Source organism: Poecilia latipinna, unplaced genomic scaffold (genome assembly GCF_001443285.1).
Source record: "Poecilia latipinna isolate Pla-1442-1.1 unplaced genomic scaffold, P_latipinna-1.0 Scaffold1664, whole genome shotgun sequence".
Classification (NCBI taxonomy): domain Eukaryota; kingdom Metazoa; phylum Chordata; class Actinopteri; order Cyprinodontiformes; family Poeciliidae; genus Poecilia; species Poecilia latipinna.
Genome location: NW_015114280.1, coordinates 103,619 through 119,237, shown reverse-complemented (window position 1 = coordinate 119,237; position 15,619 = coordinate 103,619). Strand labels below are relative to the sequence as shown.

Here is a 15,619-nt window from a genome sequence, read left to right as displayed (position 1 = left end):
CCCAGTTAAAGCATGACGGATCTGGCGGCTATCAGACACTGTGGCCATCACATCACGTCTGTGTCTGTCTCAGTGGGCCTGTCAGGGAAGGCAGAGGGGTATCACACGCACACACTCACGCACACACTCAGAAAGCCACCCTGACAGCTGTCTGACATCTACTGTAAATGACAGACCAGAGGACAGCCAGAGAGCTGGAGACACTAGCTTTGTTTCTATTAACCACAAACTGAAAAGATCAAAATAAATGTGTTTAACTGAAACACATCATCTTAAAAAAAGAACTCACATTTAGCTTTTTTGCGTTAGGATGGGGTGGTTTTCCAGCTATAACAAAACAGATGTATGTTGCAAAACTGCAATGAAAACACTTTTTTTGCACCACACGAATCACATGATCGACAGCCTGATGTTACTACTGGTGGAAACGACAAAGAAGGCGACAGGAAGTGGCAGGAGGATGAAGGTTTGTTTTGGGAGTTTTTTCAGACGATGTGCAGCTGGCTCCACCAGAGCTCTCACAGCATCTCACAGCTCATAACGAGTTGTGTGTCATTCCAACGTGTTGAATCCATGGCTCTTCTGTAAAATCACCGACTATAATTTCTCCTAAACGTCTCATACGTAGCGGCCCACAAGTATAAAGTCCTTGTCACTCCGACGCCTGAATAAGACACCAACGTTTCCTCTGATTGGCTGATAGATGAAGAGCACTAGCACCATGGCTGAATTTTGAATGTGTCTCATGTAACTGTTTATATCCGTCGCTGCCATGATTTTCATTGATTTATTGCATGAACAAACTTATCCATGTGTTATTTTAATTTAATTTATTACTTAATGAAAACACTGCAATTAGGAAATTGTGTTTTTTCAACATCAGAAGAATATAGACAAAGATTTGAGGTAGGCTGACGGCCTGACTAATGGACAGTTAATCAGGCTACACAGATACCACACAACCACATATAAGGGCACAGGTGCATTCGCTGCAGCTTCAGTTCAGGCGGTTGGGTTCTGCATGGGAACAATAGAGATAGTGGTCATACAGTGCATAAGGGAGACTTTACAATGAGTGATAAGCTCCTAATACGGGCCCAGACAAACAGAGAGTTTGTCCAGGTGCTGCTCTTTGTCAAACTGCATGCATCTGTGTTCAGAATGTGTTTACACTGGGACAATGTGACGAGTCAAATCCATGTAGCTGCAACTCCTACAACTGCAAACATAAGCTGTGTTTCCACTGAGCACATAACTGCAAACTGGAATTACAAAAATTATTTTAGTTGAATGGAAACACGCCAATTTGGAAAAAGTCTCTAAAATGTTTTATAGTTACAGGATGATGTGGTTTATAGGTCTAAATAAGTGTATTTTGGAAAAGTGGCAACACTTTTTTCATATCACACGAGTCATGTGATCAACAACCAGATGTCACTACTGGTGGAAAAGACGAGACAACAGGAAGTGGGAGACGTGTGATTTTAATTTTATTTAATATTTAATGGAAACACCACGATTGTGAAATTGTGTTTCTTCAACATTAGTGAAATATTGACAAAGTTTTGTGCACATTTGTAAAGGAAACACAGCCACTAAGCCACTATTTGGGAAATAAACCAAATTTACTACTGCTTTTAGATTTGATTCACTGTAGACAATAAAAAAACAAAAAGCTTAACCTGTATCATATTTGTTTCAAAGATCTTCTTTATTCCGCTTCCAGAAAAATGATGCGGGATCATCTTAGCCAGCTGCAAATAAATAAATAAATAAATATATATATATATATATATATATATATATATATATATATATATATATATATATATATATATATATAAACGATCTGAGCAAAGACATTCGTTTTCCCAAAGCCTTCCCTGATAGAGACAGATGGTGTCCATTTAAAAGGTCCCATGGAAGTGTGTTATTTCTGGTTACGATCCACGCAGATACTGACACACACACAGAGGCATGGGGAGAAACACACACTCCTGCAAACGCAGACACCTGGTGGCATCCTCATCAGCATGTGAGCGCCGGCTCCCAAGGACACGTTTAAGCCTCTGTGCTTTCCTCTGCGTACCAACGCAGAAACAGATGCAGACTGTACGTCTTCACATCCGTCCACAGCTCTCTTCATCCCGAGCCATTTCAGTCTCTGGGCATAAATATCATTTACCCCTCCACCCGTCTACCCCCTGCTGCCCCCATCCCTTCTGTTTACTAGAATTTGAGCTATGAAAGTAAAGGCAAACGAAATTCTGCTGATGCATAAAATGAGGATGGGAAAGGCACACAGTAGCACCTGGTGGCGTAGCATCAATTGGTGGCTGTTAAATAGCTCGCTGTTTGTGCCAGCTGCTGCTTTGTTGGACTGAGACAATATGAGAGTTCCAGTAGCAGGAGTAGAGACCGCTTCATGTCTGTCTGTGTGTGTGTGTGTGTGTGTGTGTGTGTGTAGCCTGACCTCAGCCCACCCAACCCCCCCCCTCACCCCACACTCCCAATCCCCCTACTCAGAGCATTTTGTGTTTTCCAGACTTAGCTGCACAGATGTGAGATACTTCATGGATAGAACAACAGGATTCAACAAAAAGAGCCTCTGTTTTTTTTTTTTTTTTTTTCACACCACACCATGCGGTGCTGACCCGAGACGTCTTGGATGTCCGGATGTGTAATTCATGATGCCGCCTACCTACGACTGCGTGGCTCTGTGAGGAGTTTCTCTGCCGGGCGCTGCGGCAGGAAATGGTAATTGCTACTAGGCGACGCACGCTTTCATGCTCCATCGGTTCGTCATTTTTCAAAGTGTGATATTTTCCCTCTCGTGATCTGATCCACTCCTCGTCTGCACTCATTCACCACAGAATCAGATGAATCTCCAGATGAGAATATGTGGTCAATGCTGTTTTTGTTTTGTTTTTGTTTTTGTTTTGTTTTTGGGTTTGTATTTTTATCTTTGTCAAGATTTTCAAATGTTAATGTTACTCTGTTTTAACATTCAAAGCTGGTTTGATTTTATTTTTTGTAGCAACCCGTTCTGAAGGATGATGATTATTGGTTCTGAAGTGATCGGGAGTGGAGCATTATGCATGAGTGTCCAAACCTTTTGACATAGGGGCCACAACTTTCAAGTTAAAAGTAGCCCTTGGATGGGCCACAGAAATGTTATATATTCTGTTTTGAAAAATGCAAGAAACAATACCACTGTAAAAACAAACTAAATACACTATATCAATCTGATTTCTATACAGAAAGCATCTGTAAATCAATTTAAATGAAGAAGAACATTTGATGAGTTCCTCTTTTTTGTGTTTTTTCTGAGTAAAAGTTACTGGATGTTTGTAGTGCTATGTACTATCAAAATTAAAATGAATGACAAAAATTGGGTTAATAACATTTTTCCCAACATGTCACTGAGAAGTAGCTTCTATAAGCTCAGCAGATGTTCAGTTTGCCACTACAGCTCCTTTTATTTATTCCTTTTGTTTCTCCATTTTCTCTGGGATTCCAGTTGAAAACCATGATGTGTCTACTTGGACTGCTGGGTCTTGACTCAGAATCTCTCATGCAGAACTGCAAATTATGTTGTGAAATCCCTGCAACAACACTTTTGCTTCTGTGCTATTTTCCTAGTACCATCTCTGATACCCTCCACCCCCTTCCACCACCACCACCACCTCATTAGTGTACCCTGCCAACTCTCAAACAACAGACTCTTCCTCTCCCTGCTATTAATGAGGGAACTGAGGATTCCTAATAAGCAGTTTTTCTTTTAATTAAAAAGTCTCCATAAATAATCACCTCATAATCCACATGACAGATTTCATCCAGCTCCTACTTTATTAGATTACAAGATTAGAGATCAGGAGCAATAGGAAAAGAAAAAAAAAACTATCCATCCATTCGTCCGTCCATTTTCTTCTCTCCCTCCAGCTTTGAGGAATATGCTAATAAAGTTAGTCCATGTTAATAATTGATGGTCATATAACACTCTGCTGTGTGTTGCTGACCTAGCAGTATTAGTGAAGCCGGCCGTGCTAAATGATTTATTGTGTCCAATATTCTTCCTGGAGGGATTCAGAATTTCTAATAAGAAAATATTCCTCCTGTGCCGCTGTGTATTTATCAAACAGTAAACTGTTTTCTGATAGGCGCAGAGGGTCTCTGGGTTTCCGTCGAAGCCGTATGTGACTGCAGTCTGTACATGCTCAATATTTCTGGGAGTCAATGTCCTTTAAAACCAATTTGCTCTGATCCGTTTTGCATGTTGTTGTTTTTTAAACTGAAGCCATTTTCCAGCTGCTCGGCTTTTGTTTTGCACAAAGAAATCGCAGCTGTAAACGTTATTAGCTGACTTAAAATTGCATGTCACTATCTCAGATGTGAACAAAAAAGAAGTGATTAGAAATAATAGTTCCAGCTTAAAAATGATGGATGGAGCTTCCAGTCCACTTTGCTGCACTCTAAAAATGTGGCTAACGTGAAAATGAGTTCTCCTGTTGAACAATGTGCAGGTGCAATTTATGCTAGCATTAGTGTGTGTGTGTGTGCGTGTGTGTGTGTGTGTGTAATCTTAGGACTTCCTATTCATTCTTCATCCAGTCAATGCAAAGCAGTCTGCAGGTGTGTGGTGTCGCATGTGTGTTTAGCGCTGTTTCTGTAAGTAACACGTCAAGTCGAGTGTGTTTAACTGTGTGTTTATGGGTGTGTGTGTGTTTGTGTGCGTGTATGCGTGTGTGGTGAGGGGATAAAATTCCAAAAGAAAGTAAGAACACACAAGTCATTGCTTTGTCACTGCCCACTGCCAAACCACATTCTGCATGTTTACGATAAGCTTGTTTGCAAAGGGAACAAAAGCAAAGCAAGGAAAGTTCATGATCACAGAAAAGAAATATTTAGTCACATGAAAGGATGAAGAGATCTTACCTCGGGTTTGTAACATCTCCTAAATTAATTATGTTTGCCAAAGGTGAAGTCCCACATCGTCTCGCGCCCTCAGTCACCTCAGGCTAAGAGTAAACCTATTGACACCTCAGCGTGTTGACTTAAGCATTATCTGATACAGCAGCATGTGCCTAAAGAGAAACAAGCTAAAAAAAAAAAGTTGTTGACACAAGAAAATGGCTGTTCAGGACAAATTCAACTTTTGTCACAAACTCAACCCATCTGCTTACTCAGTCATGACGTGAAAAACAAAACGTCCTGGTACAGTCCATGTATGGTCTGATATTTACAGGTTGGATTTCTGTAGTGCTAATGCAAATAGGAAGAACAAACACTGAAGTCTTTTCAGGTGCGTGAGACTCAAAGAATAGATGGAGGAAAAAAGAACTGGTTCCCCATGTGTGCTGGAGACATGTTTGGTTTTAATCGGCACTGCCATTCAAAAAAATACATTTTCACTGTATACTTCTCATTGGTTTTTTGGTTTGTTACACTTCTCGTTGTGCTCGCAAATTGTCTTCATAAAGTTATTAAAAATATATCAGCTGAGATGTTGCTGCAATATTTTCATAGCTGTGGCAGACAATTCCATCTGCTTTATAAGAAGATCATATTTTTATCACATAATACATAAAATCTACATACAGTACATAATAAGGGGATGCTCACGTGTTATTTTCCTGTAGCATAGTGTCTTCCTATGGATTCACTCTATTGCTGGCTTCTGATGTTTTCTCAATTTTGTCATTTATTTAGATTTCATGTATCTCTTCTATACAGTGTTATTTAGACACACAGCTAGTAAAACAATGCTTTTATTAAAGACTCAATTTCAAATTGCATGACATTTTTCAAATAATTCTTAGCTCACATCATTAGTTAGATTTCAGTGGAATTGCTACTCATGTTACCTTTCAAATTCAATATAAAGGACATTTCTACACAGGTAGTAGTTAAACCCTGTACTGTGGAAGAAGAAATTAGACTCACTTTTTATATATGCACAGTTGTTATGGTTGCAGACTCTGATGACAGAATGTTCTTCTGTCACTTCTATATAAGAGACATAAGATTAATTAATGGAGTTTACCTGTAGTACTTAGATCAGTTTGTTGCAGCTTCAGTAAATAACTATTTCAGCAAATAGTTGTACTTTGTTGTAATGTAAGTTGCAATCAATGCTCATTAGTATTCGATTGCAATTTAGAGAAAACAACAACAAAAAAACTTCCCAATTTTCTTTCAGGTAGGTTTGCAGAGCAGGAATAGCTGAGGTTTGCTGCTGGTTGCATATGAGAACAACAGAAAACTGACATCTGTGTCTGAAGATAAACACAGTCTCACTCCTACAGCTAAGTGGATAGTACCCCTGTGCCTTGGCTTTTAACAGATGCAGTAATAAACACTGTGTTTAAGTTTTACCCTCTCTGTGCTTTTGGCACCGTATCATAAACAGTCTTTTTTTTTTCTTTTTTTTTCTGCCGTTTTGAAAGGCAGAACTTTAATTCAGCGGGAAATTTAAAGTTTTTGATTGTTTATTCAATGTTGCATGACTCTGTGTTTTTGTGTTCATTGATGTTAAACACTTTGAAATGCCTTGCTGCTGAAATGTACTATACAAATAAAATTTGATTTGATGTTTTGATTTGACCGACAGCTAATCCTAGCATGGCAACTCAAACGGCTTTCATACAGAACATGAGGGTTGCTATGGAATCCATCAGGAGCTATTCAGATGTAGCTGCAGTTCACGGAGCTCTGTTGGATTGGGTGTGTTACCTTTGCTGTGACGTCACCGGTCTCATTTATTTTATTCCCACACTTAGTTGTCTGCATTAAAGACCTGTAGCTGGATCAACCTTCTGGTTCTGTTTCTGCTCTGCATCCCCAGAACCAAAACCGAACATGGAGAAACAGCATTCAGCTTCTATGCACCACAAACCTGGAACAAACTTCCAGAAAACTGCAAAACAACTGAAACACTGAGTTCCTTTAAAAACCACCTGCTTAGAGTTGCTTTTGAACCATAACAGCTGAAACATTGACCAACATAATTAATGTTTAACACTGGTTTCACAATTGTTGACTCTATGCTGTTTGCATGATGTTCTTGTGTTTTCATGATGTAAAGCACTTTGAACTGCCCCGTTGCTGAAATGTGCTATGCAGATAGAATTGATTGATTGATTGATTGATTGATTGATTGATTGGTTGATTGATTGATTGATTGATTGATTGATTGATTGATTGATTGATTGATTGATTGATTGATTGATTGATTGATTGATTGATTGAAGTATCTAGACGAGAAAACTCCATGCCCCACTCACAGTTTAAGAATGCACCTAAGTGGCCAAATAATGTTAGTTAAGTAAAAATTGCTACAGTACGTTAGCTGGAGCTGCACTAACTAGTCAGCATTATGATATAAGTTCAATCTTCATCTGCACAGAGTGTCTGTACAGTTATTTAAAATGAACAAAGCATTATTGCCACTTTTACTTGTGGCTGAGATACTGATTGTTCTCTTGCATTAGCTGAGCTAAGTGTGTGTCAGAGCTACTCCTGCTCATCCTGCACTTGCAGAACTCCATGTCTTGTAACAAGAGAGGACATTCACCTGTCAACTTTTGTGCTGTTTGCAGAGTTGATTGAAACACAGCTGTGTAACACCGGATGTAACCCAACACTACATACACTTAGCTTAATTCCACAATCCCATCTCTCATGTTCTCATGTTACACCACCCATGAGAAAAAGCTGGGCCACACACATACTGACCTCTTGTCTATTAACATTGGGTGCTGACACTCCAGTATTGGAGCTTACTTTGCCCATACAAACTGCTCGCTTTAAGACTTCGGTGTACCTGCACTGCCTCTACATGCTGACACACAGTAAAACATACACTCACACAAAGTGTGTGACCAAGGTCACCGTCCTGCAGGGCCCTCCCTCCCTTCACACCTGTTAGTCTTCTCCTGACCGCACCCCAACCTGCCCCCACTCAGCACCGGCCTACAGGCTGACTGACAGGAGCTCCATCTGTGACCTCTAAAGCTCATCACACAGCAGCAGGTGGAGCAATGTTACCTTCACGGGAGGGCGAGTTGGTGTCTTGGTCATAAATTGAAGGACTACCTTAAAAAAAGAGTTAAAGATGATTTTCAATTTGCTACTGCTTGGTTAATATAGTATATAGAGGTTATTATACAATATTACTGCAGCTTGATTTTTGCTACATGGTAATAAATCTTCAGGCAAACTTGAGCATCAAGACCTACAGTGGGAAAGTAGCCCTTGAAACTTTTCTTGTGCAACTTTGTACTATTTCCAAATTGCACCATAAAACACGTTACCCTATAATCTAACACTTCGACAAAATTTCATCAGGTCATAAAAAAAATTGAACGGTTCAAAGTAAATTAGCTTCTGGATGAACTACTATAAACATTTTAAACTATTTTGTTTCTTTTGTTTTTTTACTGTTTTGAAAATAAAATATCTAGGATTCCAGTTTCACCAACAGAGGGCAATGCTGTTGAAAATTATACATCAAGATATAGAATAATGTAACAATGTCACAGAAATAACGAAAACATGTACTTCCATTTCAAAGCCTTGATTCCACAATAGCTGCATCAGCAGCATATTCTACGCAACAAAGACTAGAAATGTGTTACTTGTGCCTAATGTTGCAAATTTACATCATACCTTAATTTGAATATTATTTTTTTTTAAAATGTATACTTACATTTGCTTTTGTTTCATAGCAAAAATACAACCTACATATTTTCTATAGTTATAAATACATTTGGGTAGTAGGAACTTGCAAAATTTCCAGATTTACCATCAAAAACTCTTTGTCTGAAGTTGAGAAAATCTCTTCTTTAGAAAGGTAGCTGTGTTAACGTTAATGTTGAAGTGAGAAAAGTTAATCAGATTAGCAGAAACATCCTGTAACTACAGCCAGATTTGATAACAATGTTATCTTAGAACCAAATGATGTGAACTTCCTCTCACGTCACAAAAACATCTTAAAACTAAATGACCAGATCCGACTTGTATGTTACACTGGTAGACCGGTGCATGCTCTTAAAGGTAATGTAAGACATTTTAATTAACCGTGCTTAAAATGGAAGAAAACACTGGTTTTATTGGTGCTTTGAGCCAAAGGCTAACACCACCACTCATTTACTGTTTAGTGGGGCTCTGTAAACTGTTGCATCCTGCTGTGCCCTCACGCTCTGACACAGCTAATCCATCTGCTGGGAGAATAATTCAGATGTTCCCATCTTCACATCGTTGCCTTTATTTGCTGAGCTGTACTGACCAGAGGGAGTTTTCAGATTTTAGAGTTCAAGTCTCAGTTTTTGTTGTAAAATTTAAGTAGCTCAAAAAAAAAGTAAATGTAAATAAGAGAGAAAAAAACTAAAAACATCACTCATCACATCAGACTTTTTTACTGCAAAAACACAAAACCTTATCGGATATTTTTGTCTAGTTTCTAGGGCAAATATCTTCTAAAATTAACATACAAGTAACTTTCAGCAAGATAAGTTAACAATTCTTGAATATTGATTAAAGAAGTGCTAGTCCCACAGGCAGATTATTTTCACTTATGTGGCGTATTACAAGTTGGAAATCTGCAGGTGGAGCTAATAATTTTGATCAATATTCATAAATTATTGACTTTAAATTAAAGTTACTTGTAAGTGTGCACTCATAAATTTCCCCTAGAAATTCTACAAAAATACTTGGTAATATTTAGTGATTTTGCAGTGTAAAACTCATCAATTATGAGCAAGTGAAGAAACACTCATTAAGCCCGTATCAGGCAGTATTCTAACTGAGCCTTAGTGAAACTGTATTTAATCCTATGGCGTTACAAATCATATTATTATTGAAATGAGGCGACTGTTGCATCAATATTCATCTCTCCGGGTAGTAGGAAGGTTTCAGTGTTGAATAAAGAAAACTAACAAAAGCTTTTGCAAAAAAAACAAAAAAAAAAAACATGCAAAAGTCTTCTGTTTGTAGATTAGATGATCATATTCTGTGTCTTTTATCTGCAGTCTGTGTAATGTGCCTCTGTCTGCCATCTAAAGCGCCCAAAGTTTTGATATGAGAAGGAGGGCTATAAAGATGAATGCAAGTTTAGAGACTGCTGCAAAAATGAGTGATGCAGAGCAAACCTTGCCTGGATGCAGCCCTGAATAAAAAAAGAGTCTAAACTCAGGCCATGTTTAAAGACTGCCTTTACTTTGAGTGGGAAGCTGCTTTTAAGGTCATAGTGAAACTAGACTTCCAACATTTGGATGTAGCACCTGGGAGCCTGTGTGTAAAACATGGGGGCATCTGGGTCCCATCCACAAACTGAAGCAAAGAAAAAGTGAATAATAAATTCCCCATCAAACCCTAATCCTCAAAAATATCCCAGTAAGGGAAGCTCCAACGCACTGCAGCAAAACTAAGATAAACAAATACAGCTTTTCCTGCAAACCATGTTTATTTGTGCTGGAATAAAAAGGCAATTTCTCATGAAGCTCCCATTAATATCGCCTCCAGTGTTGTCTTAACGGGGAGGAATGTCACAGAGAGTCACGTAGAGGACACGTCTCAAGGTATTTCACACCAACGCGCCACTCACTCATCTACTTCTACTCTAATCATGAAAACTTTGTATAGACTCGGTGTAAATCTCACAGCTCGGCTCTCATAATTTACGTCCTGCTCTATTATTTTGAAAAGATTCCGCTGAATGGGAGAGAAATGAGCGGCGGTGCCGGACGGGCCCGCCGGACCCGGTGATTACAGGTTCTGAACACAAACCGCAGCTCGCGCGTTTCCTTCTCTGATCCAAGCGGCGCACACGCGGGACCAGGCGCGCGCTAATAGAGACATTTACACCTTAGTAAAAGTTGGCAGGTGTTAACCCGCTGTTGTCGAGAGCAGACGCATGCCGGGCATCATTAGGCCCGGTGCCAAGCCTGCTTTGGCTGGCAGCCTGGCTCGCTCATTCTGGTGTGTGAGTGTGAGCACGTGTGTGTGTGTATTTAGACCGGAGTGGTGGATCTGATGATGTGGCGTCCTGACACACACCGGAAGGATGTTGGATAAAGTGGATGAATAATAAGAGAATGGAGAGATGCGGTACATGTTCAAATAATGAAATAACAACTCAGATTCATATAATAAATAAAGCTGGTGAGAAAAGATAATTGTAGATGTAAAATGTATCTGTTTCATTTCTTATCCCACTGTTTGAATTAAAGATTGTGCAGATGTAACCAGAGATTTACGTACACCAAATAAAAAAACGCAAACACATTTTCCTTTTCTGGCTGTCTGAAGTTAAATCAGACCAAACTTTTCTTGTTTTAGATCAGTTAGAATTACAAAAATGATTTCTATATCCTGAATGCCAGAAAACTTAGTGACAATAGATAGATAGATAGATAGATAGATAGATAGATAGATAGATAGATAGATAGATAGATAGATAGATAGATAGATAGATAGATAGATAGATAGATATTCAAATTATCCAAACATCCACATATTGTTCAGGTTGGTAAATCATTTCATTCACATCTCTGACTGACATTTTGTTAGCCTGTGCTGTAACAGCAGGTGTTGTGCTGTAAACCGTTTCACCTGTTGGACCTGCAGAGCTGAGGCTGAAATTGAATTGTTGCGATTGAACATAAATCTCCTCAGTAAACAGAAAGCATATTCTGCAGGTTACTACTCAACCCCCCCATTAACCCCCTCAAGATAAAATAATGTGTTTGTATTTCATGCTGCAGATTTGGTGACGATTTAAAATATAACCCAAACCTGTGAACTGGGATGGTTTTGTTTTAGCAAAAATAATTGAACATAAACTGCAAACTTCAAGGATGAAGAAAAAATAAATAAAATAGCTTTTTTTCACTTCCATAAATAGTGTCTAAACTATATTTTATTCAAAACACATTCTCATCCTGTTTGTCTGTCTCTCCATTTTTTTATCATACTGCCTGATGAACAATTACCCTCGTCCTGCTCCCGAACTACCTGCAGTAAAGTAATGGGATTAACTCAACTGATCAATATCACACACACCCCATGGTAATATGCTCCACAGCAATAGATCTCACTGCGATAGCTGCATTTTAGCACACGCACACACACTGAGGCACAAGCACAGACCCATACTCTGAGTAATGAAGTGTTGGTGCTGCAGTCACCCTCCTCTATTTCCATACAGAATACATTACTTAAAGGTTTACACCGGCTCGCAGTGAGATTCAATAAATTCTCCGTTCCGCAGAGCAGAGGTCTCAGAGACGGAGCGAAAAACAACAGAGTGAAAAAAAACGACAAAATAAAAAGGCAGGAGTGAAAATGATGGCAGAGAGACTCTGACATGTCTCCTCTGCTCAAAGAGTGGGATGTAAATTGACTGCAAACAGAAAATCCATTAATAATGTTAATCACGATAATAATTTAGAAGCACGGGACACACACATTTAGCCAGGCAATCAGAAATCCATCTGTGGAGGTGTTAATGCTGAAGACATGCTGATGGCACAGAAAGAAGAAGAAGAAAAAAAAACACAGCATCTGCATATGTAACGACAACCAGGAAGCCACAGCAAACTCTGCTTTTATGTAGAGAGTATTACTTATTAAAACTGCATCTTAAATATTTATTGCTTTATAGATGGCCCCTGTCATTTGTTCCTTATTCGTCTCCCTGAAGATTACTGTCTGAGGCGAAGGGAATATATATGAAGTCCCATCCAGATTAAACAGTCCCTGAATGAAAAGGCTGATTAAAATCAACTGCCACGCTGGATTGTGATGAATTATGCAGACCTTAGCAAGGAAATGAAGGAATAGGCGGTGGCTAATTTAAAAATTTAATTTAGGAACTCTTAGGTGGGATGTTGAGGGGCTGGGAGAGCACTGCATACTGATAAGGTTCTGGTACTGCAGCGGCGTGCGACGCATTGTTCTACAGGTGAGGCCAGTCTCTGTCGTCTGCAAAGCTGTTGAGTTTCACAGCAGAGGGAGTTTTGCAGGAAGTCATTATCATTCGTCTCTGCTGCCTTTTTGCGACGTCCAACAGAATCCTGCATTCAGTTTACGTTACGATGGAGATGAATCAGCACCACGAGCCGGGCTGGTGGAAAAGAATAAAAAAAACTAAACTAAAGAAAAAACAATGATGCATCATCGTTACTGCTTTAAATAAGATGAAGTGTTGGAGGAGATTTTAAGGAAGTCTGAGAAATGCAGCTGCTGCAGATAAATTTATCTTGTTTTGGCATCTGAGCAAACAGAGCACTTTAGTTTCCTCTCCTGTTAAAATAACCCCTTCCCTTAAATATTCTTTTATATTTCAAAACCTTTATTTTATCATAATGAAAAACTTTTCTTTAAAAAAGAGGTTTTGTGGCTCTAGTAGCCTTTAATCATCAGCAGCTGGAGAGGAAGAAGAGAAGAGAGAGAAGGGGAAGACATGACGTAAATGTCCCGGGTGTCTGGACAGCTGGGCCGAAGACCCACCTGGCATCTCAACATTAAGGTTTTTTTTTTATTATTAAAGCTGTTTGCAGAAACTTTTTTAAGAAATGCAGAATTAAGAATGAATCTGCCTCATCTCTGCATTTGACTATAACTTCAAGCAACTGTTGAAGAAACATTTTTAATGTCAAGGGTAGACATGACCAAGCTGATAAAACGTTACATTAAATCCGTTGGTAGCAGAAATCCACTCCAGGTCCAGGCACTTTAAGGTCAGAGGTCAGGGTTATTTTAATGTCACACTGACATAACCTGAGTAAATAGCAAAAGTAGTTTTCAATTTACAATTTTACCAGGCGTCCAGGATGTTGCAACATTTTTTTGTGGTTTTTTAAAAAGTTGCATTACAGAAAACATTAATGATTGTTCAGATTTGCAAAAAAAGTTGTGAAAATTGCAAAACGATGAGTGAATTAATAGTGCATTAATAGTTAAAATCACAACTTCCTGGATAGACTGATTTCTAAAAAACCAAGAAATCCAAACCCAATTGATACTATATGAAAACGTAGTGTCCTCCATAGCGCCACTCTTGGCTCTAACAGTTAGCGTTCATTGTTTGTGATGACAAGCTATGAGTGTTTCACTGTTTTGTGGAGAAACTCCCTCTTCTTAGCAAGAATTACTCTGATTCAACGTTGAAGGGTTTTAGAGCAAGCTGAGGATCAGATTTACAACCAGGCTTTTACTAAGACACTCCAGATACTTCATCTGGTTCTTTTGAGGCATTCAGAGGTTAATGTTTGAGTTTTCTTTGGATCATTGTTCTGCTGCCTAATCCATTGTGCTTGGTCTTAAATTTGGAAACTGAGTTCTTGGTATTGTAGGTTGGGATTTTCTCCTATACACCAGAATCCATGATTCCACCAAATATGACATGTTGTCCATGTTTTGAAGAAGCAAAGAACTTTCACACTCTAACACTACTACCTCCATTTTTGATTTTAAGTAACGTTGTTTTTCTGAAATGCTGGGTTATTTTGTAGTGCGTGTTTTTGAAGCACAGTATACAAAACATCCACTTTTTGCAGCTTATGCTAATAACTAGACACCAGGAAAACAAGATGATTTTTTTTATAAGAATTTGCTCTGATATATTGAGATCATTAAGATTAGCTTGGAAAAATTTGCTAGCACTAGCAGCTAGCTAGCATTAGCAGCTATTAGCACCAGCAGTAATGAGCACTAGCAGCTCTTTAAAAAACATTACAATGACAAAATCGAAGCATTTATTTCACACCCAGAACTCAGCAGCTTGGAAATAACAAATATGTATTTTAATGACTTTTCACCACCGGTGAGAAGAAGTGTTAGTTTCTGGGAGAAGTGGGGGAAGGGGGTGAAATCAGAAATTTCAGATTCAAGGACCCTGTTGAACTCTGCAACAAAACAAGCAGAGTAAAGCCATTTAGCTACAACAAATTAAATTCCGAGGATCAGCGGCGTTCCTTTATCCTGCAGGCGGGGTCCGGGTTTTAATACGCGGCGTGCTCCTTTTCTGGGCCCGTTTCTTGCCTTTCGATTGGGCTATAATGTCGTGTGCGACAGGAATGGCTGCCCCCGTCGCATCTCCCACCTCTCCACGCGTCTGTCCCGCCCGAAGAAAGGAACACAGAGGAAGAGCTTTTTAATGAGATCAACACGGAACCGGCAGGAGCGTTGATAAGTAAATACTACAGCTTTAAATGCTTCTCGCACTCAATTGGCTTGCTGCTATTGTTGCCGAGCCCACGCCTCAGTGAACACTAAATTTTCACTGTCACACTCCAATAACCCTAATTGTCCAAAATAAATGAGCTAATTTCTGAAGTTCCATTTTCATATGTGGGAGAGATAGGGGAAACTTTGCTGATTGATTGGGTGCCTTTGTGCGTGTGCGTGTGTGTGTGAGAAACCACAGCACTCATAATTTGAGTGAAGGCTTCTGTTTATTATGCCTCTGTTATTCACTGCGAGCAGTACCCTGACCCCTGCTGATATCCATCCGGCTTCCTCTCCTCGTTGCAAGGCGGAGAGAGAGAGGGTGTGTGTGTGGGGGGGGGGGGGGGAAGGGGGGGGGGTTTGGGGGGGGGGGGGGGGGGGGGGGGGGGGG

General features: G+C 39.4%; 1 long non-coding RNA gene across 1 annotated transcript in view; it reads left to right on the top strand.

Moving 5' to 3' along the window:
* The first annotated feature begins 2,527 nt into the window (after nt 1-2,527).
* Nucleotides 2,528-15,619, top strand: part of LOC106964364 (uncharacterized) — a 28,660-nt gene continuing 15,568 nt past the window's right edge. The window contains exons 1-2 of the long non-coding RNA XR_001428407.1: nt 2,528-2,757; nt 3,038-3,104. This is a non-coding gene — a long non-coding RNA (uncharacterized LOC106964364). The remainder of the gene's footprint in view (nt 2,758-3,037; nt 3,105-15,619) is intronic.